General features: G+C 42.5%; 1 protein-coding gene across 2 annotated transcripts in view; it reads left to right on the top strand.

Annotated features, from left to right (window-relative positions):
- LHFPL2 (LHFPL tetraspan subfamily member 2) overlaps positions 1-24,158 on the top strand; it is an 88,981-nt gene that overhangs the window by 29,858 nt on the left and 34,965 nt on the right. Inside the window, exon 2 of one of the 2 annotated variants that reach the window (XM_069963029.1) lies at positions 4,837-4,901. The exons of the other annotated variant lie outside the window; for it this stretch is intronic. The gene's annotated coding sequence lies outside the window, so the exon portion shown is untranslated. The remainder of the gene's footprint in view (positions 1-4,836; positions 4,902-24,158) is intronic. 2 annotated transcript variants of the gene reach the window in all.

The following is a 24,158-nucleotide window of genomic DNA, read 5'->3' as shown; positions in this document are numbered from 1 at the left end:
ATGCAGTTATTGTCATAAAAATGTACTTTTAAAATTGCAGCTCCGTGCCCTACGGGCGTATCTGTGCCCTAACTTTGCACCACCCATCCGTCCCTCCTCCCCACCCTCTTCATCATTAGGAATGCCACTGAAACATTTACTTCTGTTTGAACATTGCACAGGTGTCTTAATGATCCAGCCCATGTGCTGTGGTAACATAGGTGGTGAATAATAGGCAATCTGCCTGGAGCATTCCTAATGATGAGGAGGGCGGGGAGGAGGGACAGAGGGGTGGTGCAAAGTTAGGGCACAGATACTCCAAGCCATGGCCGTTGGACACAGGGCTGCAGGTTTAAAGTTGTTTTTTTAGGACAATAACTGCATCACCTGCTGAACGGACCCCAGGACAGATCTTGGATTAAAAGCAGCTATCCGAAGGTACAAGTAGTTTGGGGGGTCAGATTGTGGGTTCAGAGTCGCTTTAATGATGGGCATCAGAGAGTGGGGTAAAATAGATCTATTTGTAATCGTGCAGATCTATATATCATTAATGGTCTAGCTATACAACATTGTGTGTAGGATAGCTCGGACTAGGCTTCAGATTGGTAATATACTGTATAGTTTTTTCATTGTAAGAAAGAAGTAGTTTCCCATGTAAATACATAATGCCTTTCCTATAACCAGGGCCTCTGGCCGGCTCCCAAGTGGTCTTGTCATCTGAGCCCCGTCAGATCTCTCCCGGCTCGCTCCTTCCTCGCACTCTCACTACCTTCAATGCTTAATTGGATTTTAACACTACTTCCGCTACAGTCATCTGGAAGCTATTGAGAAACAAACTTTTTTTTTTTTTTGTATGTAATTGCTAATTGTGGTTTATACAGTCAGTAAGGTTGTTAAATCAATGGGACTTAAGGCGTCTCATTCCATGGTTTGTTTTTACATTGTCGATTGTCTGGATGTGGCTTTTTTTTGACTCTTTAGAACCTGGATAGTTATGACGCTGCATCTTCTTGAGTCCCTGTAAAATTAAGGAAATACCGCAAATAAATCCCAGTGTTTCCCTGTAAAAAAAAAAAAAAAAGCTTTCTTGTTCTTAAAGGGATTATCATCAGATAATTCCCGTTTCCACTTAAAGGGAAACTGATGCCAGGATTTCTCCAGTTCTCTGTGGGACTCTGTGGGATTCTAGGCATCTAGTTTCCCTATCAGTAGATAGTAGACTATTGTTTTATTATTTTGATAACTATAGAATTTCTAATGAAGCTCTGCAGCTGTGGTGTTAATACTGCCACTTATAGGCAGATCTCTGTATTGCAGCTTGCAATCATTGAAATGGGGTTATTACATAGGTTTCATTTGTATTTTAATCAGGGAATGAAAGACCTGATGGTGGTTTGGTGATCTCCCCACTGGGAAGCACCCCCTTTAGAAAAAAAAAACAGCTGCTTTCTTGCACAAACAGCACCACCCTTGTCACCAGTTTGTTGGTGGTATTGCAATTCAGCTGCATTCCCTTTACTGAATCTGAACTGCAAAACCCAACCCAAACTGAGGATAGGAGCCGTTTCTGCAAGAAAGCGGCCATGTTTTTTTTAAGCCTGGATAACCCCTTGAACATCCTTCTCATGTTGTAAGCAGGTTATATATAGTCTGTTTCTTCTGTATTACAAAAACATGACTAATGCTTAAAGGATTTTCAATACATTGTGTTGTGTATTTCCTCAGAAGACATGCCTCGTAGTTCAGGTGTACCGGGTTACTATTTATACTGTTTAACAAGAAACAAAAAGGATAAAAGAAAATTCTAAAGGAAAAACAAGGCTGGGGAGGAAGCTGCCTTTATAAAATCCGTATACAATGATTCAGAGCTGTCATGCCCCAGGAGCAGAAGCCGCATGAGTGAGGTCTATGAAAGATAAAGCTAACAAAACCTCATACATTTCCTGAACCACAAGACGAAACCAACCTCAGCTACAAGTATCATTGGAAATTCAAAAATCCTTGGCCAGTCAACAAAGTATAGGCAAACCTGCATTATAGGATACCCCACTGCTTCTCAGTTCCAGTCCTCATGGCCCACCAACAGGTCAGGTTTCAAGGATTTTCTTAATTATTCACAGGTGATATAATTATACTCGGTGCATCAGATATTCTCACAGGGGATATACTCAGTGCATCAGGTATTATCACAGGGGATATACTCAGTGCATCAGATATTCTCACAGGGGATATACTCAGTGCATCAGGTATTATCACAGGGGATATACTCAGTGCATCAGGTATTATCACAGGGGATATACTCAGTGCATCAGGTATTATCACAGGGGATATACTCAGTGCATCAGGTATTATCACAGGGGATATACTCAGTGCATCAGGTATTATCACAGGGGATATACTCAGTGCATCAGGTATTATCACAGGTGTTCTTTTAGGGTGCGATGTCAATCCCCCTGCGAGTATGTATTCTCATAGGGATGCACTGACACTGGATCCGCAGCGAATTTCGCTGCGAATCCGTAGCGTGAAATCCGCTGTGGATCCGGTGTGTTTGAAGGCATCCCTAATGAAAATTCTTTAACTCCGTAATGGGTGAATGTTAAATTGTGTGAGTGTTAAGTTACCTCAATTTATTGTAACATTAACCTGTCATCAGGTTCATGCTGCGTAAGGCACTTCCCTGAAACAGGGACAGGCTTCACACAATGCATGATTCACTCTGAAACACTGGTATTTGGAATGGGACTCCGAATCATCAGCATGGGCCTTGTGGCTTCAGTACAGTAATGAAATGTATGAATGCAGCAGAGCTGGGATGAAATGGGTGGTAATGCAGGCATAGTGGTGGTGTGCAGTATATGAGAGAAAAAAAATAAATAAATCCAAGAGTTTCCCACAATAGACACTTATTGCCCATTCACAGGGTAGGTGGTAAGTGTTTGATCACTAGCACCTCAGCAGTCACAGAAGGGGGGTACCCTAACCTATCGATAGCTGTCACCCTCAGTCTCACAAGGATTAAAGGGCAACTCCAGCAAAAAAAAGTTTCTTTCAACTGGTCCTAGATTTGTAAGTTATCCCGCAGGAATTTGCATTCTTTCCAGTCTGGAGAGAAGGCGAGGCTTTCTATGGGGATTTGCTCCTGCTCTGGACACTTCCTGTCTTGGACAGAGGTGGCAGCAGAGAGTACTATGTCAGAGTGGAAAGAATACACCACTTCCTGCAGCTGATAAGTACTGGAAGACTTGAGATTTTAATAGAAGTAAATTACAAATCTCGCTTTCTGACACTAGTTGATTTAAAAGGAATTGAAGGCACCCCATCAGTTATCCAATCTGTGGATGGGCAATACCTGTCTATTGTGGGAAACTGCTTTAATTTAAAAAAAAAAAAAATCATAATAGTTGGACCCAATAGTTTTAGTATAAATATAATGATTTTGTTGTTTTTTAGTTGAAACTTGTCACCTTTTCCCTTCCTCAGATGTGCATCTCTGGGCCCTAACAGACCCCAGCTTGATCTGCTGAGAGTTGTAGTACAGCAGGGAAGAGTTAAACTTTTAATTAGCCATTCATGAAAGTTCACGGTTTTGTGAAATGTAATAAACGGAGGTGTTTCCTTACACATTGCTTCTGACATGATGTCAAAAAGGAAATCTCTTTTCCATGCCGCTATGGCTGTGTTCTGTAATACAACCTATTTAATGAGATGTTTGCAAATGCCATAGCCGTCTCTGTAATCCCCTGATTATCTAGGTGGGCTCCAAAGTGATACGTGGCAGAGCTGCCTGTGTAGAATAGGTCATAAGCTAGTGGAGAGGGTGAAATAATTCTGACTTTGGATATATAATGTGTATATAATAATTTGTGTGTATACTATAATACAAGGCATATGGAAGTCTGTGTGTGTATATGGAGAGAACAAAAAGGGTTTTGCTTTGTTTGGAATACCCCTGGTAGGGCTGGGCGATATGGCAAAAAAAATAAAATCTAATTTTTTTGCTAAATAAACTGAAAATTTTTCTCGCGGCATCAGATACTATTTTAATGATGTTTGAGACAACAACTGTATTGCTTCCCAGTGTAACAGTGCTACCCCAGTGACTAGGGCAGACTGGGGGTAACTGAGGGGGACTGGGGCAGGAGTGCACATGCAGGTCCCTGGCCTCTGGAGGAGGCAGCAGGGACTGCAGAATAGGTGATTACTGGAGCTGTACAGCAGGATCCGATCCCGCTGTATAGCTCCAGGAAGTGCAGCAAATCACCCCTGCAGTCCCTGCTGCCTCCTCCAGAGATCGGGGAGCGGGATGCTGTGTGTAAGGGGCGAGGGCAGGCCAGCAGCTCCTGGAGGCCGCCCGCCGCATCTCTCGGGACTGCCCGCCCGCCGGCCGCACCCCGCCCCTCTCCAGACTGTTCGGCCAGCTGACACTGTATCGCGCCGCCCTCCCGCCCCAGACTGTACCACGCCACCCGCCCCAACCGCAATGATTTTTTTGTGAAAATCAAATTTACGATTTTCACAAAAAATCTAATCGATTCAGAAATTCTGGGCGAATTAATCGATTTAATTCAATTAATCGCCCAGCCCTAACCCCTAGAATCTCTTCTCTATGGGATGGGTCAGTCTCTTGTTGCTGTTTAGCTGCAGTAGCAGACACAGCCCAATGGTAAGCGTGGCACTGTTTCTGGAAGAAAACACAACCTTTTTTTTTTTCTTTTTTTTTATATTTTCTTAATCTTTTTAATCTTATAGTAGTGCAAGTTGGGCCATCCATTTCAGTATATAATAAGGCCTACTATGTGACACAGAACACCCGTCTTATAGCGGCATTGTTATAGTTCTCATTTTATATTTCAGGAATGATTGATGCTGCATTGCTTTCTCTGACTGGAGCCGTGGACATGTTCTGAGTGATGTAAAAGGTGAGACGTTTTAGATATTTTCCCTAGAACCCTCCAAGGCTTCATTCCGGAGCACAGATATCCTTAGGATATGAGATATAACAGCTGATCAAACCCTTTAAGAGCCTTTCAGGTTAAACCTTGGCCATTGCATCATCTTAATCAACTATAATTAATGGCTCTCTGCCCTTTGCATTTGGGACAGTCACCTTTTAACACTATATTCCCCCTCGACCATTAGATGCAAGAGTAATGAACAGCAAAGAAAAACCTTTAGTACACATTTGATATACCTGTATAAAACCCGTCTGTGTATTCTTTGTGCTCTAAAATCTCTGTTTTAAGGGTGGACAGTGTCATTTGGGCGGGGCTTTACCTCAGTTAGGCCCTCTCCTCATCCAGGAGATAGAGCCTAACTGCCGTGAAGCCCCGCCCAGGTGACATTGTTAACCGTTAAAAAAAACGAGCAAGGGGGGTGATTGTATTACTTAAAAAGAATGGTCCTCAGTGTAAAACATGGATTCTTTATAGGAGAATTATTAACAGGTTAGACAACTCTAACTTGCTCATAGTCCCCTTATTGCACACGGGGTGCCGAGGAGGAAGGTATGTCTCTTAGCTTATACCTCGGCGCTATTCCTGTGCTGTCAGCAGTGTGATCCTCAGTCTGCCCTGCCCCCAGACCGCCGAGCCTGCTCGCTCCTTCTAATGATGATCAGTGGAGTGGGCATATGTTTATGTATCATTCCCACCAGTCACATAAAGCAACAATAACTATGACCTAAAATGTCTGGTAGAGAAATGTATTGTTTTGTTCAAAGCAAAGCAAAAAAAAAAAAAATTCTTTAAAAAAATTTCAAGTCTTCAATTCCTTATTTGCTGCTGTATGTCCTGCAGGAAGTGGTGTATTCGTTCCAGTCTGACACAGTGCTCTCTGCTGCCACCTCTGTCTATGTCAGGAAAGGAAAGGTTTGTCCAGAGTAGGAAAGGTTTTCCATGGTATTTGCTACTTCTGGACAGTTCCTGTCATGGACAGAGGTGGCAGCAGAGAGAACTGTCAGACTGGAAAGAATGCACTGCTTCCTGCAGGACATACAGCAGCTGATAAATACTAGAAGACTTGATGTTTTCAAATAGAAGTAATTTACAAATCTAATAAATTTTCTGGCCCCAGCTTATTTGAAAGGAAATAAATTTCACACAAGTACCCCTTTAAACCCAGTTTATGAGCCACAAATCTGAAATATCTAAAAAAAAAAATCCTGCACCTTTTTTTTTTTGTTTTTGTATTTAACAGAGCAGTCTGTCTGCAGGCTCCCTGCAGAGATCTGTTTTAATCCCTCCTAATAAATCTGTTATTTTCATGGCCCGAGTTATTTAGAGGCCAAGAATCAGCATTAGGGCAACCCGGGAGCACCCTGTGTGATAGACAGTACAAATCATGCATGCATGACACATCAAAGGGAGCGGACTGCTGATGTGGGGTGAAGCTCGCTAGGTGGGGATTAATGTGCGAGCACATTTTTCCTGACCTAATAACCAGCACAAAGCAATACGATAGCCTTGTTTGTCCAGTCTCGGAAATGGAGCCGCTAGTAATGTTCTTTGGCCGCTGCTGTTAAAGGAGATTTTCTCGGGGCGTCCTTTTGTCTTTCAATAACAAGACCCACTTGGTGTTTTTTTCTGCTGCAGGGATTACGTTAGGGATGAGCTGGTACATTATTTTTACTCGTATGGAAATATGTGACGATCGCAAAATTTCTCCCTGCCGCTTTCTTAAACCTATCACAAAAAGTAGATGATCAACGATTTGAAGTGACTCGTATGGATATCCTCTTAAAGGTCACATGAACACTTGGCTGGGCGGAACGTTCATATGTATGGGAAGGTTCGCAGAGAGAGCTGTTGGCTGAATGAACATTAGGCCAATAGTTACTGAAATGGTCATTAGTGTTGAGCGGACTTGCCGTACTATTCGGGCTCTAAGAAACGCTCAGCATTTTACTCCAGGCAGCTGCAGAAGGTGGATGTGCCCTAGGGCTGCCCAGAAAGCATAGATACGGCCTATGGCTGTATCAATGTTTTCCAAAAGTCTATACGGCTGCATCCAACTTCTCCAGTCTCCAGAAGTCAAATGCTGAGTGTTTAGGTTTAAAAAAAGCTGCCAAACCTTAACAGCTCGGCAAGTTTGCTGAACACTAATGGCCATCTCAAAGTTCCATTCATTTCAATGGAGCTGAGCTGCAAAACCACACCCAAACCAAGGACAAGACTGGTGCTATTTCTGGAAGTAAGCAGCCATGTTTTTGTAAACCTGTATAACTCTTAAAGCGACTCTGTACCCACAATCTGCCCCCCAAACCGCTTGTACTGTCGGCTAGCTGTTTTTAATCCAAGAGATCTGTCCTGGGGTCCGTTCGGCAGGTAATGTTGTTATTGTTCCTAAAAAACTACTTTTAAACTTGCAGCCCTGTGTCAAATTGACGTGGCCCAAACTGTCTGTACCCTAGGACTGCACCACCTCTTCGTCACTTCTCCCCGTCGTCTTCATAATTAGCAACGTCCCCATGTAGAATTTCTCCTATTCATCACCTGTCTGGACACTGCACATATGCTGGATCGTTAAGGCACATGTGCAGTGTTCAGACAAGTGATGAATAAAATCCTGCCTGGAGTATTCCTAATAATAAAGAGGGACGGAGAGGCGGTGCAGGCCTAGGGCACAGACACTGTAGACCACGCCAATTTGACAAAGGGCTGCAAGTTTTAAAGTAGTTCTTTAGGACAATAACTGCATCGCCTGCCGAACGGACCCCAGGACAGATCTTGGATTTAAAGCAGCTATCCGAATGTACTAGTGGTTTTGGGGGGGTAGTTTGTGGGTACAGAGTCCCTTTAAGTATTTATGGTTCCAAAACTTGAAACTAGCTGTGCCTATTAACTCAGAGTTAGTCAAAACTGCTATTTTTCACTGTAGTCAGCTGGCAAACCGATGTGTATTTTGGGCCTTTAGCTTCTTCCCAACAGCATATGTTATGGAAGGAAGGATCGGCACTCCTCATGAGTTATATGATAAGCACCGTCTGCCAATGGCTTCCCACTTCCCACTTCCCATTGACATAAACGTGCTGTAGTTTGTGAAGACATGGCGTGCTATGAAAACATAGTGTATGGTGTGAAGCCCTGAGTGTTAGAACGTGAGTATATCCCTTTTTAGTCAGGTCTAAAAGTATATATTTTATGAGCATTTTTAGTTCCACTTTAGCGAGCTCTTAAAATTCAGAAATTTTGAACTTTTTTTTTCCCCCCCCTTTTTTTGGCTTTGCACGGCACAAGTGTTGTGAGTTAAAGTTTCCATTCAGCAATTTTTTTTTTCTCTTCTAAACTGAAATACTCGTGATGTCTGTATACATAGCCAGTAACAAAAAAAAGTGCTGAAATTGCACAGAGTAAAAACCATATGTGCATTGTGACATTGATATAGCAGAGAAGTAAAAAGTAAAATCGGCTATAGAACGTTTTATTTATGACAGAGAAGAGCATTTGCTGTCACTTGGAACACAGGAGTTTTTATACCATGCTAGTTGGAAGGAATGTTGTGTCTTCTTAAAGGATTTTTCCAGAATTAGAAAGCAACACACTTTCTTGCCACACCTTTCCCCAGGTTGTTTGTGTGAGGTATTACAATTCAACTCCATTTATTTAAATGGAACCGAGACAGACTGAGGATAAGAGTGGTGCTGTTTTTGGTAGAAAGCGGCCATGTTTTTCTAAGTTTGGATAACCTCTTAAAATGGGTAATCCAGAGAACAGAAAAGGTCCTACCTCTTCTGCTCTCCGGCGCTCCACTTTCTTTCTCTGACAGTCTCTGGTGATAACGTCAGAGATGGGAGGGGGGCAGGAGCATGTTGTGGCAATGATTATTAGCTGACCAATGTTACAAATGTCGTAGCCCACGCAGTATGCACCTTCTGAGAGTCCATCAGAAGGAAGCTGATAACGGGATTCTACTTGAGACCCTAGGATCATCCTTTATTTGCATAGCAATCTTTTAGAAGGTGTAACATTTACCCCATAGCACCTCCACAGGGCAAATTAAGTGTTACACAGTACCCATTAGGCCGGGTCCTCCAGAAAGAGTGATTCTTTTTGTAGCCGCAACTCAATGATTTCTTGAATGAGAGACCCCACTTTAATTTAGTTGTGCATCCTAGAAATCGGACTCTTTTTGCATTACAGGCTTGGGGTAGTGTCGGCAAGGTTCAGTGTGGGAAACTGATGCAACTTGAGAAATTATAAGCTGTTGAAACCCCCCCCCCCTCCCCCTGCACCCCTGGTGTTTGATGGTTGTCCCATCTGTTTGATGATTTGTAGTAGTCTGTGTTTGTTTGTGTCTTGGAAAGTGTTGCAACGTAAATAATTTAGAACCTCTGTGAATGTGTTTATTAATGGTGGGTTTCATGTCCGTCTGGCATCGCTTCCCTTTTGTTATTTTTATGTTGCGAAAGCCTCATCATATCAGAAGATTACGGTTACTGCTGTTGTTGTCTCTTTTGTTCTTCCCTATCCAAGCAGTCTCTCTGCCCCCGTCCTTCTGATGTTACCGGCACCAGCTGAGCAGATGCTTGGAATTTTATTTTCCAGTCCCTGTAAAGCCTCGTGTCATCTTCATTATACAGAGATTTTTTTTTTTCTCTTGGATTCTAGTGAAATCCCACAAAAAAGCATTTTCTGATCAGATGTGATATTACAGAAGTTTTACAAGAGGTGAGCTCCTTCATCAACCGACGTATGATGCTTCGGTATGTTTATGTGTGCTAAATAGAGGTAGGAGGGGTAAGCCGCAGCCAGACTCATCAGGTAGTGGCTGATCTTACTGAGACCAAAAGATCCAGACAGTTGAAATCCAACATGCCCAACCCTTCTCTCCTCCAACACCATCTGTCGGGGAAGAGCAGGAGACCCCCATCTACAATACATTACGTAGAAATTTGTCTGACTTTTTACTGATGCTTATTGGAACATGAAAGGGGAGATTTATCAAACATGGTGTAAAGTAAAACTGGCTCAGTTGCCCCTAGCAACCAATCAGATTCTTCTTTTCATTCCTCCCAAACTCTTTGGAAAATGAATGGTGGAATCTGATTGGTTGCTAGGGGCAACTGAGCCAGTGTCACTTTACATCATAAAAAAATAAAATAAAGTGAGCACATATATACCTAGATACAGGAGTGCTACATCCAGCGCTTGGAGTGATATTTCCATTGTAAATGTGCTTATAGGTAAATATTGTGCATACAAATATATTAAATCTTGTTTTCACACAGCGATGCCTGGTCTCATCATACACATCAGTAGTAAATCTGCAATAAAATGGCCACTACAGTGCAGATATTGGATAAGGCCTACCTATTATACGCTGTATACATATACTCCTGAGGCAGAGATCATGCTGAAGTTCAGGTTGATAGCTTGTGGCCGCTGCACTTAAGAGTGCAGTCTTCCTGGTGATTTTCCTGCTAGTTTGGTGTTCCGGCCGGTAACACCGTGCACTAGCACAATAGTTCCATAGTGTACTGAAACAGTCCTGAGTGAGGTCACTCTTCCTGGCTGTGGATCCTCTGGAGTCACAAATTCAAATCCTACTAGTTTCAGTGCGAACACCTTCGTCAGGAATAATCCCTGACGAAGGTGTTCACACTGAGGCTGGGTTCACACTACGTATATTTGAGGCTGTATTTTTGAGGCTGTATATCAACCAAAACAAGGAGTGGATTGAAAACACAGAAAGGCTATGTTCACATAATGTTGTAATTGAGTGGATGGCCGTCATTTAATGGCAAATATTTGCTGTTATTTTAAAACAACGGCTGTTATATTGAAATAATGGCAGTTATTTACCGTTATGTGACGGCCATCCACTCAGTTTCAACATTGTGTGAACAGAGCCTTTCTGTGTTTTCAATCCACTCCTGGTTTTGGTTGCTATGAGGACCTGACTTGAGGACCAAATACTGCCTGAAATGTACGTAGTGTGAACATAGTCTGAAACTAATAGGATCCCGAAACTAGTGCCCATCCCGCTGCAGTGGTATGGTGCCATGTTGTAGTTACTGCATTCAGTGGCTGCCCAATTTGGCCTGCCAGAATTCTCTTTTCAAGGCAGAATTATGTCCATGACCAGAGTGTCCATAGAGCGCCCCCCCCCCCCCCCCCTTCCCAACCTAAAACAACAATTTTTATTTTTTTTTTACTAATTACTTTTGTTCCGAATGATGGGTAAATCCTATACCTCACCTAATCTCCGTTCCCTGAATACAGTCAGTTCCACTATTCCCAGCTCTCATCACTCTTTATGCACTTCCAAGGCATTTCTTTTGTTTTCGTACGAGGCTCAGTGCCCAATTAGACACCTTATTAAGTTGAGAACAATTAACATTGCCAGGGATGGAAGTCTTTTAACCTGCGCCAGCTGACACGATCTGCGGAGGTGCCTCTCGCGGTGACTTCACATCCTGCCCTCGAGAGGAGCCCGGCTTTGGCTCTTGGCTAATCGATGAAACGTAGAAATTGTCATCTCTTCTGAACTGCGGAGAAAACCTTTACGGATTAATTTTTCAAATGGATTTCAGATCTAATGAGGGGTGGAAAGTGTTTTTTCTTTGTATGGATCCAGGACATCTGTTGAATTGAGCACGGCTATTATATTGGTGTTAGTAAATGTTTCCATCTCCCCATTCTGAGAAATAGGAGTAGGAGGAGAATGATTTCACATTTCCTTTGCCCAGATCCATAACAGCAATGATGCTGCACCCGGTATATAGAACTGAACAACTTTTACACTGTTCCCTTTTGACAAGAGAAATGTGGTGCTAGGCCTGCCACCTCCTTGACGTCTGTAAAAGTCATGTAAGATGACCCCCCCCCCCCCCCTCTAAGAGCTGCACCCTATTGACAGCTCTTAGAGGGGGAGGGGTTAATCCCTAATATGACACCATAGCTTCATATGGGCCCACCCTGCACCTCCATGTGCTTTTGATGTTATGCAAAGTCACTGCAAGTTTTTATTTCCCAAATCGCGCAATGCCAAGGGTTCTTGTATCATGGCGTCACAAAAAGTGTCAGCTATGGCGGGCCCTACCCACTTGTACAAAGTCTCTACTTTTCTTAATCACTGATGGGCGCTCAAATCCTAAGGTTTAACACAATGATGTAATGTCTCTAAGTAAAAACATCTTAAACTACATGGGCAGCACTGAAACATGCCACAATTTTTTATTTATTTTTGCCTCCAACCCTGGCTTGTAAATGTGATGTACAAGAGGAGGACCTCACATTCACCAGGATTAGAAAAAGCACAACTACTTTCTTGCAAAAACAGCGCCACCCTGTCCTTAGGTTGAGTATGGTATTACAATTCAGCTCTATTCGCTTCAAAGGAACCAAGCTACAAAACCCACACCCAAACTGGGGACAAAAGCGGTGCTGTACTAGAATAAAGTGGCCATGTTTTTCTTATCTAGGACAAACTCTAACCTTTAGGGCGCGTTCACACAGAGGAATCCACGTGAAGACGTCCCCGCAGATTCTGCGGCTCGGCCCCTGCTCACATCTCTGCCTGTCCCATAGACTCAATTCTGTGGTCAGGCAGATTTTACCTTCTGTTCAAAGAATTGACATGTCAATTCTTTGGGTGGACGGCGGAATCTGGCCGAGCATAAAATGGGACATGTCTATGGGACAGGCGGAGATGCGAGCGTCGGAATCCGCAGGGACTTCTCCTTGCGGATTCTGTTGTCTGAACGCGCCCTTACTATGGGACCTTGCTACCTTAATGGCTGTCCCTGCACAATGCCTTTATATCTTTCCAACCCATTGTATGGGAACAATTATGCTGATCGGGCTTAATAAAAATCACATTGTAGCAGCTATTCCCATAGTAATAAGACAGGTCATCAGTTCCGCTCTTGCTTAGTTTGGGTCTAAGTCCTTATTTCCTTGATGACTAAGCTTTTATCACTTGAGTAATAAAAAAAAAACACTAATCTTCCGTCTACACGAAAAACCAAGTATATATAAAAAAATATTGCTGTCTCTCCATTCCTACAAGCCTTCCCTTATCCAAAGCATAAATATTTGAATTGGCGCAAGGATTGTGTTACGGATAAATGGTTATTGTTGCAAGATGGAAATCTCCTGATCCAAAACAATTAAATGTTAGTAAGGAATCAATGTCTGCATTCCAGAGGTGAGGTTATCCCTATTAAGCAGAGAGTTTATTATTACATAGTTAGGTCATATTTCTGTTGCCTCTGGCCGAGTCCGCCATTACTCATCAGTGTATGAATGGGGCTACCGGCCGCAGTATTAATGATGCATCGTGGTGTAACGTTACTGATGAGCTCCCATGGTCATTTTATTACATTATGTTCATTATTCTGGATAAAACTGTCAGCCCTTTCTACCGTTGTGTACATCCTTTATGAATATGCAGATCTGCTCTCCTCAAGGGAGGGGGGGAATGAAAAATTGCTCCTTGCTGCCACCTACTGGAAGTAGCATCCCTTGAAGTGTTACTGTCGTTATAGCTTTCAAAATCTAAATCAACAGTATATGTGATATAAAGCAAGTTTGCAATTTACATTTATTATTATTATTATTATTATTATTATTATTATTATTATTATATTTTTCGTTATTATGGAGAACACTGCACTTCCTGTTTTCTGACACTGTCCTGTTTTTTTGAGAAAGTGTCAGAAAACAGGAAGTCCTGTGTATCCTGTGTCTGTGCGCTCACACAGAGAAGGAAGTCATGTGACTGATGGACACATTGAGCCGTGACTCTCTGTACTGGCCGGAATTCTTGTGTTTTAGTCTTCTTTTTTTTTCTTTTTTTTTTTTTTTTTCAACCAGCACAAGTCAGAAAATCTGCCTACAGGAGACTGGACCTGGATTTCTGGTAGGTACAGCTTTGTTTTACAGCGTAACAAAAAAAATGAATGTATATTGCAAACTTGCTTTATATCACATCGACTGATTTTAGTTTTTGAAAGTTATAATGACAGTGACACTTTAAAGGGTTTCTCTTTGCAGGATGGACTGATGAAATATCCAGCTATGCAGTGAATGAGGCCAGAAGCAGTTGTCTCAGTTTACAGTGTAGTGGCCAGTCCTGGTTACTACAGCTCGGCTCCTGTTCACTCAAACTCGAGCTGAGCTCCTTGTAATAGCTGATGTACGGCTGACAACTCATAAAAGCAAGGGCTGCACAGACTTCGATAATGATGTCTGTGCAGCTCTACCCACAGAGTTATCAAGACTCTAAGCTCTGTAAGGCTGGGTTCACACTATGTTTTTGCAAAAAAAAAAAAAAGATGGAAAAAACTGTTTGTGTTAATCTGTTTTGATTAGTTTTTCCATGGACTTCCATTATAAGAAAAAACTGATCAAAACTAATCCTTTTTTTTTTTCAACTTACACAAAAATAGGGTCAGTTAGGTTTTTGTGTACGTTAAAAAAAAACATATGCTGCATGAACCCAGCTGCATGCTACCAACCCTTACGAATCGTTCACTTTAACACCCCCTTCATTGTTTATTTAGGCATAGCGCTATACATATTATTGTGGCTGTTACGGGTATTGCAGCCTAACCAAGTTTGCAGATGTCCTACATTCACTGATCAGACACTGATGGCATATCTTCTGGACAGCTCATCGATATTACAGTCCTGTAAACCCCCTTTTAAGTGGTTTTTCCGCAACAGTGTTTTATGATCAGTAGATAGAATGGGCTATAAAACATCGCCACCCTGATAGTGATGGTCCTCGTAAATCCAGAGAGCAGGATGGTTTAGAATACTAAAGGATAACGCCCTATTAAATTATCATTGTTTTATGGCCCAACAATAGATAAAAGCAGTGTGATGGGCAATCCTCTTTAATGGGATAGCACACAAATCATTATGCTGTGTACCTGATACGTAAGAAGAATAAAAGAGTAGTTAAAGGGGTTGGCCACTTCATAGTAAAATTGCTCAGTGTACAGTATCAGTAAGTGTACTCACTGTATATACTGACAGCAGCTCCCTGTGTACCACATAGAGCTAAAATCAGACTCCTCTCCTCCAGGCTGGGCTGTGCTGCTATGTGGTGAGGCTATCTCTAAGATGGAAGAGTATTTGACCATGTCCTGCCCATAGTGTCCACCAATGAGCCTGTATATGCCTATTGAGGACACTGGGGGCGGAGCATGGTCACATGCTCTTCCATTTCAGCCGTCTTATGGACAGACTCGCCACAGAGCAGGACAGCACAGCCTAGGGTTATCTATTCGTCATTGACCCCTTTGATCTTGGAACACTCAGAATATTCTTGCCAGAACTTCTAACATTTATACTGATGCATTCGTGATCTAATTGATTTAGTAACAATTTAGTGTAGTCACCATATATGTCAGTGATAAGGGATTGTTTCCTCTATGGTGAGCGGGATGAGAGCATTGATGAGGATCTTGGAGAAGAATCAACTAGCTGACTCATGGATTCTGTTTGCTGTTATTGTGTCTGCTGCTCGGGAAGCCAGAACATTATCTATCTGGATGACATCCCATAGCTGGAAAGGTTATGGCCTTTTAGTATATTTTTCGTGTGGTTATGTTGTATCCTGACTGTGAATGTAAAATGGTTCACTTCTCTTTAACATGTTTTCATGTTTTCCAGATGTTCTAACAGGGATATATATAATATATATATAAAATATTTTCCTGTATATAAGACCAATCTTCACAAAAATCAGGGGTTGTCTTATAGGGCGGGTGCTGAAAAATTTCGGAACCAGACTGGAGAATCGCTGCATGCTGTAGGGGGAGCTCAAAGTGCCCCAACCACTCTGTATACCACAATCGTATAAAGAGCAGAGCAAGCTGCAGGCATCTGGGGGTATGGGAAAAAAGAGATATGGTAGAGTAGCGCGGTGTCCAGAAAAACTTTCACCCGTCTGGCTGCCCTTGTATCCTACCAATATTATATTTCTCTCCCTTTCAGGTCTCGCTGCTGTCTGATGTTTTTATTAATTTTTTTTTGTGGTGTGCATTGTAGGGGTGGTAGTTTTTTATGGCAAGTATATCCCAAACTCGATATACGATATATGGATCCTTTCCTCGATACAAGAAGTTGCAGGTGTAGGAATTGACCCAATTGGTACATTACCTTTTTCCCTTTTTTTTTTTTTTTTTTTTTTTTTTTTTTTTTTTTTCTTTTTATCCATTTGCACTTCATTTGGTAACAGTGTAGAGAGCGTCCATTGACATGTTCCCACCACCTAATAGAGGGATAGCTAGCACCTACCAGGGCACACAAGGGCTACCTCTATGGTGTGTTTATGCTTAATTGGTTCTCTTATAGTTCTCATACATTTCCTTCTGTTCAGCTTCATGTAGGTCTGGTGTAACCATTGAAGGAGCCAACCTTATTTAGCCATCCATTCTGTAGCTTATTCTGCTTGTTTGGGTGCAACATGGCCAGTGATCCAATCTATGTGCTTTAAAGGACAAGTGTGGTCAAAACGATAAATCCAGCGCAGGCAGGAGGTGCGGAAGCATAATAAAGAATGTACACTTAGCCATCCCATGTCCCTTCAGTGATGCTTCACTGCCTCTGGACCCCTGCTTGCTTTCTGCAGCTCCCAGAAATGCCCTCTCGGCCAGTCAGTGACTGAGACGGGACACTGCTACAGTCACTGATTGGCTGAGCGGGCCCTTCCCACCAAGTCGTGGTGATAATAGAACCTGGGAGAAACCCGGCGGTGGTCAGTGAGCTGGGGACATGGGGAGTGGGTAAGTACAGATTCTTTATTATGTTCCTGCAGCCTGCACTGGATTTTGGAAGGAGTTCCCCTTTAAGAACTCTCCCCAGAATGCTTGCTGTCTGGTGCCACCTGTTGGAGGTAGCAAACAAGCTTTGACTCCTTGTATATTTTTTTTCCCCCAAAAGAGCATTACATGGAATGTAAGAGTCCACATGACTTTTTGGCACTCTCCTCAATAAGAAACTTTACCCCTCAGTCCCACAGGATAGGCCTTTCTGCTAGTCAGCCGGTGCCTTGTTATGTACTGATGTGGGGCAGGAACACCAACATCTGCAGATGGGTAATTCTCCCATGTGGAAGAGATTCTGGCTTGGCTAATAATCCCCAGTCATGTTTCAATTCCCATAAACCGGCCAAACGTTGACTTGCAGAGATGATACTTTCAATAGGTGGAACCAGTGAGCAAGCTTTCCTCCCACTGAAGTAGAGCTACTTTGGTTATTTTTTCCCATTGGTTTATTCTATGGCCTATAAGATTAAACACACCATTTGGCACTCACCTCAAGGAGTAACCCCCTCAGTTATGAAACACAATATATTATCAACTATGTTTATAGGGGTTGTCTCACTTGAAAATGGTGGCATATGTGAGATGGTTGTGTTGATGGTAATGTCTCTCAGGTATCATAAATGCTTTTTAAAAATCCTCAACCCTCTATCATTGGTTTGAAGAGCTACGGTATATACACGGACCTTATATTGGCACTTTGATCCGGAGGGCCGTCCTGCCCAGCAGCTGTCCTGAACTTCTCACCACCATTTGTTAGGCTTGTTGAAGGGACAATGTACACAGTTATGCTGCATATGTTCTATATTACAAATGTTGTTACATGATACATGCGTGTGAAGTGTTTTGCCTTGTTTACATAACTTTGGGGATACTCGTCTCTAGGAACTTGATAACTTGGTAACTGCTTAGACTTTTACCCCATGAGACAGTGAATGACACTAAATTACCACACTCTCTGCCATTTCCACACCTGCCAACCTATGTCCAATACTCACCCTTACACATGACGGTATGAAAAACTACTAACGTATAGCGTACTGTGGAGAGCAGTAAATCACTACATGGCTGTAGTAAATTTCATAGTGAAATTCTGTAAATTTTTTTTCATATGTATATTATTATATACAGTTATGGTGATCGTAAATCATAACCTTTCACCCCCTGTTACAGTCTGGCAAGGCTGTCCTTGTTCTCAGTTGTCCTAAACAAGGAAAAGATCCCATAGACTATATCCAAACTCCTCAATTGGCATTGACTGGCAGTATAGTAGCTCATCTGACTTGGTAGTTTAGAGTTATGTATTTGTTTTTTTCTTCTTCTTGTTTTGTACTTGAGGCCCTGTTACACAAAGCGATTATTGTCCGTATTCTGCCGATATCGACCATTACGGGCGATAATCATCTTGTGTAATAGAAGACAATGATCAGTAGACATGCACGATGCACTAAGATCAACGTTCACAATAGCAGCAATATGCTATGCTATGCTATGTATATTACCTACGGACTATGCTATGTGTACCATCTAGGGGCTGCTCGGATCATCAACCGGGCAGCACCAATCTACCCCTGCTGACACCTGTAATAGCGCCGGCAGCGACCGGGGAACGAAGAGCAAACGAGTGCTGACCTGACAGGTCGGCACTCGCTTGCTCCCTCTCGTCGGCCCGTGTAATAGGGGCTTAATGGTACTAGCACAAAAACACTTTCTCCATGGTCTATGTTTAAAAAGAAAAAAAAAACTGTTTTATTGTGTTCAAGAGCTTCTGTTATCCGAGTCCATCAGAAACAATTCTCTGAGGGCTTGTTATCAGCCTTTCTCTTTTCTCTCCTGAGACAACCCTTTTGCACAGAATGACTATAGGCTCCGAGGGTTGCTAGAAATGCTCATTGGGCTGATAATCGGCGCAAGTAAATGTGTCAGCGATCACCCGAGGAGCAGTAAAAAGGGGACCGGTAAGCATATTGCGTTTTTTCAATTTTCCCCTCGCCCCCAGGCCATAGTGGTTTTTAATTCTCAGCCTGACTTCTTCTTTAACATATTTTTTTTAAGGGGTTATCCAGCAACACAAAAACATTCCACCAAACTTGAGACAAAACTGGCCATGTTTTTGTAGCGCTGGATAACCCCTTTAATACAAGCCTATGGAAAAAGTAATTTTAATTTTTAATAGCATAGTAACCACAAAGCAAGAATAAAAAATGCTTTTCAAAGCTGTCAATTAGCATATACCATTGTCGGTTTAATGTGTATGGAGCCACCCAACAGCAGATGTTACGGGAAACAAGAACAGGCATGTTGGATTTCGGCACGGCCTGGTCATTTGTTCCTCTGTCTCTTATGGCGGCTCGTCTCCACCTCCTCTATTGAACTGTTCATGGGAAGGTCAGGGAATAAGTGTTGTGTGAACAAGCATCAGCTAACCACTTAATGTGTATAGCAAGTAAGACGTAAAGTATCATCAAGTAATTTTGCCAGCACACGCTTAACCATGTAGAGTAAGCTAAGGCAATATGGTGGTAATGTGACCCTATCTGTCCAGTCATGCTGCATTGATGTTTGAGTCCACACCGCAAAACAACTTAACTACAGTGCAAAACCACTCTTGTAGGGGATCGGCAATGTTGTGGCTTTGTCGTCTACAAACAAATCCTTACTTTGTTCCATTGTGGCCAGTTGGCGACTAACTTTTGGCTATTATTTGTCTTTTTCGAGAACTTTGTTGATCTCGGCATATTTTACAAAAAAATAACTAAAGGGTTTTGTGACTGCCTAATTGTAGAGTTCCTGTTGAAATAACTCCATTGGCGAGATCACGGTGAATGCACCCGCAGGCTGGTCCCAGCAGTGTTTATTCTGGACATTTGTTAAAAGACAATATAAAATGAAAGCCTCAAATAATACCGCAGTGTACGTTTGTGTTCTTAATAGTGTTGTTTCATTTGACCCTGTGTGAGCAGACCATATTCGTGAAACTTTTCTTTTTCACTGCTTGTTTCTATTGTGTCATGTGTATTATTATCTAACCTAAAGCTGTAATATAGGACATGTTGTTAAAGGGGTTGTCTAGTTTGGAATTACTCTATTAAGGAGGCCATACAGTTTTTGCAATAGTTGGCCAACAGCTGTCTCATGAACGTTTGCCACGGCTGAAGCTCTGAAGGTTGTTTATCTCTAGAAGTATGAAAGAATCCAACATGCCCAGTCTTTTCAACTGGTAGCCCGCCATACACTTTAGACGAAGTCTAAGCTGACTTTTACCTAAAGTTTTTGGGATTTCTGAGATGATAATTTAAGAGGTGTACTGTTGAGAAACCTTTTCTTTGCTAGGGTAGAAAACGCTTTTGGAGACCTTGCATACCATTCCATTACACAAATAACTCGATTTTGCAGTGGGAGCCATGTGATTCTTCATTATCCTTGAGAGATTGCACTTCAATTTTCCAACAGATTACAACTAAATTTCCAGGTTGTGTTAGCAGGACACCATGTGACACTCACATAGAGACAGTAACTTCTGGCCTGTTCAAGTGCGCTGAGCATAAGGGCCCTATTACACGGGGCGATTTATCGTGCGAAAAATCGCTATATCGGTCAAATTTAGACTATAATCGTTCTGTGTAATTGCAGGCATTGATCGAAAAATCGTATGTCGTTGATCGTTGATTTAGATCCGAACCTAAAATTATCGTTAATCGTTCGCTGTAATTCCACGTTCGTTCGCTCAAGTTCCGCATTTTTTTTTTACTAATCATTCAGTGTAATTGCACATTACCCAATGATCGCAATAACGATCGCATCTAACGACCATTGTTCTGTGTAATATGATGAACGATTTCAGGTTAACTATAAACAATCTCGTTTGCGATCGTTTGTCGTTAGTCGTTAATTGTTAAAAATCGCTCCGTGTAATAGGACCCTAAAAAGTGGTCAGAGGTGTGGGACCAGATGATTCCACAGTGGGCCCGGAATGGCTTCTAAGCGGCACCACACTGGGAGGCAGCTATCGGCCCAGGTGAGTAAGTGTGCCACCTTACTCCTGGGCAGCAAATACTAAATGAAAAAATGGAAAAGAGTACTGTTATCTTTTTAGCTTAGGGTATATTTAAAGGAGTTATCCAGGATTAGATAAACATGACTGCTTTCTTCTAGAAACCAGGCAACTCTTTTTGCAATTAGGCTCCATTCACTGGAGACAAGGGGTGGTTTTTCTGGAAGAAAGTGGACATGTTTTTCTAAGCTTGGATAACCCCTTTAACTATTAAAAACATTACTTTATCTATAGAGACAGCAGTTATCTTGCCCAGCTTCTTCTCCAGGGCACTTCTGGTTATTACAGGTAAATAACATACAGTAGCGGAAATCTCATTCTGATACCAAACACTAGAGCCCCTATTACACGGGGTGATTCTGAGGAGCAAAGGAGTGCTAACCTGTCAGGTCAGCGCTCGCTGCTGCTGCTATTACATTTGCCGACAGTGCGCAGGTAAGAGCAGGGGGGTGGCTGCCCGGGTGATCGGTAGATCGTCCGGGCAGCCCATAGAAGATAGCGGTGGTCTGCTGCCATCCCTCCTATTATGCGGAGCGACGGCAGCATATTGCTGCTATCTAGATCGTTGGGCTTAAGAATTTTGTTTTCAAAAGCTGTAAATGATAAATTCTCCTCCAGTGTGAACAGACGGAGACAGAAACGTGACAGGTGCTCTTTAAATATTTTTTCTTTTATGCCAACACATGTGGAAGAACATTTGTCACGATGTAAATTTCTTAGATAAATTGCGGAACCCAAGACGGTATAATTAGCTGCAGCTGTTTCTTGTTTGGTTTTGGAACTTTTGTGAGTCTTTATTGGCCAGACAGAAGAATCACATAATATGTTGGAAAGTGGGAAGAATCTTTCGTCGTAACGAGCAGAGGGTAGGTTTTCTGCTTACAGAATCAAGACCCCGACTCCTATATTTTCATATGCTTCCATAATCTTTGGTAGCGACATCTGCTTGATAAGTGTTTCTCGCTGAAGCCCACAGCTGGGTTCATTTAGGGACGTGGGATGTGTCTGACAGTCACTAATACATTTACTGCACTAAAAATGTGCAGATGTAGAAGCACTGAATTTATTACTTGGCTATTTTTTTAATGTTCCATGATAATTCATTGAGTTAAAGAGGGCCTGTCAACTATCAACATCTTTTTTATTTTTGTTAGGAAAATTAAAAAATGTATACCTTTATGAGATAACAATGCTGGAAAACCAATTTATTAGCTCTGTGTAATTCCTCCTGGAAATGTATGAATAAATTGACCAGTAGGTGTTACCGTCCTGTTTGTCAATGGGGCGTGGCTTTCCACTGTCTTAGGGCATCCACCTCCAATAACTGTTGACAGAACGATTTTCTCTCATCCTCTGCATACACATAAACGTTTTACAAGGCCAAATGTTCCTGTCTTCTCTATAAAGAGGGGTACACTGCAGTCAGACCGTTCTGGTGGAAGCTTATCTCTCCTAGAACATAGGGGTCAGGAAGTTATTTTTACATCACACCCAACCCCTATAACCACCAACATACTTGGTTTTTGGAGAGCCCCATATACTGAAGGCCGCATCTGCCGCCATAGGTATAACGTGTATGAAGATCTTTAGGGCCCTTGACAAAGCCTAAAGTGCTCAGCTTCGCTACAGAACATTTTGTTTTCATTTTTAGTACAATAATACATGCATCGGACACAGACAATTGTAAATGTTTCGACGACTGTTCATTTTATTCAAAAGTAAATTTGCACATGAGAAATGAAGCTTCAAGGGGCTTAAAACCCACTATATGTTGGTAAATGCACGAACCAGCAACCTTGACAACAAACTTTTCTATAGAAGATAGGGGGCAACAAAGCTTCTGTACATAGCAGCAGATGTTCTCACGAGTCATAGTGACTCATCCTAGGAACGAAGACTGTTACACAGGGCAGGACACCAAGGACCTGGTGATTTACCTCCAGTGAAGTTTTAGTATCTGCTTTTGATTTACTGAGTCTCTTTGAAATAGCACACTGCTGGCTCTACTTGTACTCAAAGTCTTTGCGGTAGCATGTGATTTGTCCTGGTGTTCTGCATAGACTGTCAGTATGAGTATTTGTATTTACTGGAATACTTGATGCCTTGGGCTCACAACTGTTAAAGAGGTATACCAAGATTATAGGTAGTCCCCCTATCCAACTAATCAGCTTTAAATATCCTATTCTTTGATCGGCCTTCTTGAATTTTACCTCACTTCTGCTTGAACCCAACATATACCAGAGATGTCTGCTGAACTCGTCCTTCTTCCCTGGTTGCAAATATAGTGGAAGTGTTGTGTTATCACCGTTCACATTAGTTCATTGGCAGATCAGGCTGGGTCTGTTGGGTTTGGACAAGGGCCCTTTTACACAGGCCGATTATCTGCAGCGAGCATTCCTAGAAACTCTTATTCAGACGATAATCTGCCTGTCTAAAAGTGTCAGAGATCAGCTGAGGAGTGGGAAAACATTGGCTTGATGGCTAATCGCATCTTTTGTACAGTGGTAAAATTTATCGTTATTGGCCACACATCTCCCTCTATAAATAGGAGATGTGTGGACGATAACAATGAATGTTAATGATCGTTCTTTTGTGTCCGTACTTGGGCTGATATTCATACCTCCCAACTTTTGTTTGGAGGAAAGAGGGACAGTCACGGCAATGTGCCACGCCCCTATGGCCACGCCCCCCATAGCCACACCCCCATTACCTATTACCATTATATAGGAAACAAATATTACCACCAGATCTTCACCACATAGTGACTTATCCCCCCTTATACTATTACTGCATAACATCCACTATACACAGAGCAGTTCTCTCCCTCAGCACTGACTATATAGCAGTAGATGAGGCTGTACACCTGCAGACCTTATAGGTGAATATAGTGCAGTTATTCAGTGACTCACAGGGGACGTCTTCTCTTGTTGATCACTTTTGTGTTTCTTCGCCATCATGCACGGCCATCTTGAAAACCTCTCTGGCCATCTGCGAGACAAACATTTTAGGCTCCTGTCTCCAGTATCATCCTCATCTGCTTCACAGTAACTCTGTGCCGCCATATGGTACAGACCCCTCTGTGCCCCCATATGGTACCAACCCCTCTGTGCCCCCATATGGCACAGACCCCTCTGTGCCCCCATATGGCACAGACCCCTCTGTGCCCCCATATGGCACAGACCCCTCTGTGCCCCCATATGGCACAGACCCCTCTGTGCCCCCATATGGCACAGACCCCTCTGTGCCCCCATATGGCACAGACCCCTCTGTGCCCCCATATGGCACAGACCCCTCTGTGCCCCCATATGGCACAGACCCCTCTGTGCCCCCATATGGCACAGACCCCTC

Source organism: Dendropsophus ebraccatus, chromosome 3 (assembly GCF_027789765.1).
Source record: "Dendropsophus ebraccatus isolate aDenEbr1 chromosome 3, aDenEbr1.pat, whole genome shotgun sequence".
Lineage (NCBI taxonomy): Eukaryota > Metazoa > Chordata > Amphibia > Anura > Hylidae > Dendropsophus > Dendropsophus ebraccatus.
This window is presented reverse-complemented; position numbering and strand designations above follow the sequence as displayed.